At 43.6% G+C, this 3969-nt stretch overlaps 1 pseudogene; it reads left to right on the top strand.

Moving 5' to 3' along the window:
• The first annotated feature begins 2730 nt into the window (after nucleotides 1-2730).
• LOC118655996 lies at nucleotides 2731-3618 on the top strand (annotated as a pseudogene).
• Nucleotides 3619-3969: the final 351 nt, after the last annotated feature.

The following is a 3969-nucleotide window of genomic DNA, read 5'->3' as shown; positions in this document are numbered from 1 at the left end:
TTCCCTAGCCTTGCCCTTTATCCTCATCTTTATTATCATTTGTAAGAAGCCCTCAAAAAGCAGACTACTCATTAGTGGTTCCATGGTAGATAACTGTATTCAGTTGTTATGTTGTCTATGCCATCATTGTCCAGCTTATATTATACAGTGTGACAAGTGCTGTATAGAGCAAATGAAAGGCAAGGTTTCAGCACAAGAAAAGCTTACATTATAAAGAGACAGTGTTTTGAAATGGGCTTATGAGAGGGCAAAAGCGCGAGGCCAGGTGTAATTGAACAAGGAAGATAGTGGCTCTAACAACAAGCACAGGCCCATCTGGGAGGAGACCGGGGTGGGGGGCGGGGGTGGGGGCGTAGAGGGAGCGCACTCTTCAAAAGTGGCTCCTTGTCAACAATTTAAAAGATATTATGTTGAATAATGGATTTTAAGACTATGATGGATATTAGAAGAGGTGGTATGAAGATGGGCCATTGAATTTCCAGAGAAGGAAATGAAGGGGGGCGCCTGCTTTATACATTTTAGACTTTGCCTCTCCCAGCCAACAGTTTCAGACATTACCTCCAAGCTCACTGCCACCTAGCAGTTAGAAAACGGTCATACCTTTGGACAGGGGCATAAAGGCTGAAAGAAGTTGGATGTGTGTTTTGTTTTGTTGTTTTGTCCACGAGTAAGTAGGGGAAAAGCTGAGAAAGATGTGTAAGGTAATAAACATATTAACCAGTGATTCTTGGTGGTTGTTTCTTGTTTTTTTTTTAAATGTCCTTTTAAAAACAATGACCCAAGGATGCCAGGAACAGCAAAAAGACATTTCATATGCTGAAGACTGACTGCAGGCTTAGGTGGGAGACTAAGAGTCGTTGCTAACTGGTTATTTTATAAAGTAAGCTGGTGCTTCGATGAACTGTAATATTTACCCCAGGAATCAGGCACTTCTTTGGTGTTATGTCTTATATTTCAAGAAGGCTTTGTTGCTATAGGGGAGGCAGCAGCATTAAGTGGCATGAAGTCAGCCTGTGGCATTCCCTACCTTTAGGGGTCAGAGAGCCTAACATTGTAGACGAATTTCAAAGGGGGCCAGATAATTCTGTGGCAAATATTAACGTTTGCTGTCATGCATATCAAAAGACTGGTAATCAAATCTCATGCCTCAGAGAATGAGTGAATCATGCCAGGGGCAAGCCTTTTTTCTTCTGCTCCCCCTCTGCCTATACAGGAAACATGACCGATTTGGTGGGAAGGGAAAACACTCTTGTCTTGGGATAGCACATTGAAATCACACAATCCTCTGTGGCTTAAGACCTGGGTGGGGAGTTGGGAGGTACAAAGATAAGTCAGGTTTCTCAGTTCTGGGATAGTGGCTGCCACCCTGGAAATATCTCTGGACTGACAAGACTTTGAGATCTGCAAGGAGGGACAAGACTTGACAACTAGCTTTCTCTGAGTTTGGGCAAGTCTTAGACTTCAACTAGGGGAGATGCCTTCTTAGAGCCCCCAGATCATCTAGACACACAGGTGATATTAAAGCTGTGAGCTGGTGAGATCACTTGGGGAGAGAGTGTAGAAAATCTGAGAAGAGACCCAGGGCTAGGCCCAGAAGGAACTGGGTAGAAAAACAGAAGAATGAAGTGTCATAGAAATAAAATAAAAAATAAAAAAATGAGCCCAGCTGGCATGGCTCAGTGGTTGAGCATCAACCTAGGAACCAAGAGGTCATGCTTCAATTCCCAGTCAGGGCACAAGTCCTCAGAGTAGAGGACTTGATCCCCAATACGGGGCATGGAGGAGGCAGCCAATCAATGATGCTCTTCATTGATGTTTCTATCTCTCTCTCCCTCTCCCTTCCTCTCTGAAACCATTAAAAATATATTTTTAAAAAATTATAAAATACGTAAATTACTATACTTGAAAATGATGTGTTAACTTTCTTTTTTAAAAAATATATTTTATTGATTTTTTACAGAGAGGAAGGGAGAGGGATAGAGAGTCAGAAACATTGATGAGAGAGAGACACCGATCAGCTGCCTCCTGCACACCTCCCACTGGGGATGTGCCCGCGACCAAGGTACATGCCCTTGACCGGAATCGAACCCAGGACCCTTCGGTCCGCAGGCCGATGCTCCATCCACTGAGCCAAACCAGTTAGGGCTGTGTTAACTTTCTTAAACACTGTTCATCGTTATAACCTGAATTGCAGGTCTGCGCCTGCCACCTAATAGGTGCTCAGTTTGTATCTTTAACAAGTCTTAATTATTGAGTGCCACATAAAAGGGGAGGCAGTGGTTGTCTCCACCAGTAAGATAACTTAATCTTCTCAGCATTTTAGGTAGTGTTATTATTTTCCTACCACACCCGAAAATGAATGACTATGCCCTTTGTAATTGTCAACCTTGGATGACAACGTTTCTGAAAATCAAGTGCTTCTCTTAACTGTTAAATGTGGTACTGAGTCCTAGTTAGCTGGGTGGATTTGCAAGAATTTGAAGGTCAGCTAGTGGACAATCACTCATTGAGTAACTACCACTGAGACAGATGCCAGTGGGAACATAGGGTTCTCAAGGTGTGACCAGCCTAGGCAGAAAGGAAAGACAAAGTCACCTAGAACAACATATAGAAGACAACCTGTCCTTTCTGGCCCCCACCAATAGACCGAGGCAGCCCACCCAGCAGGCAGGACTGCCATCAGTCCCCGTGGCCATTTAGGAACAGATCTCCTCTTCCCTTGGCCTTGCCATGGCAACTTATGGACGGAGATGCACAGCAGCCAATGTGTATTCCTCCATCATATGCTGACCTTGACAAAGCTGCCAGATATATTTTCAACAAAGGATTTGATTTTGGGTTGGTGAAACTGGACGTGCAAACAAAATTTCATGCAGTAGCGTAAAATTCTCAACATCTGGTTCATCTAATACAGACACTGGTAAGGTTACCAGGACCTTGGAGGCCAAATATGAATGGTTTTTATGGTCTGGCTTTCACAGAGAAATGGAACACTGATAACACTCTGGGAACAGAAATCGCAATTGAAGACAAGGTTTGTCAAGATTTGAAACCAACATTTGATACCACCTTTTCACCAAACACAGGCAAGAAAAGTGGTAAAATAAAGTCTTCTTACAAGAAGGAATGTATAAACCTTGGTTGCAGTGCTGGCTTTTATTTTGCTGGACCTGCAATCCATGGTTCAACTGTCTTTTGTTATGAGGGCTTGCTTGCTGGATGCTAGATGACCTTTGGCAGTGTCAAATCAAAGCTCACAAGGAATAACTTTGCAGAGGGCTACAGGACTGGGGACTTCCAGCTACACACTCATGTCAATGATGGCACAGAATTCGGAGGCTCCATTTATCAGAAAGTATGTGAAGATCTTGACACTTCAGTAAACCTTGCTTGGACATCAGGTACAACTGCACTCACTTTGGCATTGCAGCTGAATATCAGTTGGATCCCACTGTTCTGTGTCACCAGAGAGAAGAGCACACACCAACACTGAAAAGGTCCCAACCAGGTAAGATGGGGGTTGCTGAGAGACTAGGGCAAAGGAGCTTGTGGATGCAGCAGAGGGCAGTGTGCGAGAAGGTGAAGGGATTAGAGTGTAAACATGGATCAGAGGCATGATTGCTGAGAGCAGCTCCCAGGGAAGCTGCTATGAGACACAACTGGGCAAATCTGTGGTGTGTGGCTGTCACGTCAGGATGAGTATTAAAATGTAATTCTTGTAAACAAGAGACAATTTTGATGCATTCACAGGAGGACCTGATTCAATCACCCAAGCTAACCCATTATCCTGCACAATACAGACTGCAAATGTTAGTCAAATAAAGCTAAGCTGCCTTATTTGTCATCATAGAAACAAACAAACAAACCCAGGACTGGCCCCAATATTATTTCCCCTGAGTCCCTCTAAAATAGCAATAACACCAAGTTGATTGTCTTTGTTCGAATGGTTTAGAAATGCTTTCACTTTCA

This window comes from Myotis myotis, unplaced genomic scaffold (assembly GCF_014108235.1).
Source record: "Myotis myotis isolate mMyoMyo1 unplaced genomic scaffold, mMyoMyo1.p scaffold_m19_p_5, whole genome shotgun sequence".
Classification (NCBI taxonomy): Eukaryota; Metazoa; Chordata; class Mammalia; order Chiroptera; family Vespertilionidae; genus Myotis; species Myotis myotis.
The sequence above is the reverse complement of the archived record's forward strand: the minus strand, read 5'-3'. Positions and strand labels throughout refer to the sequence as shown.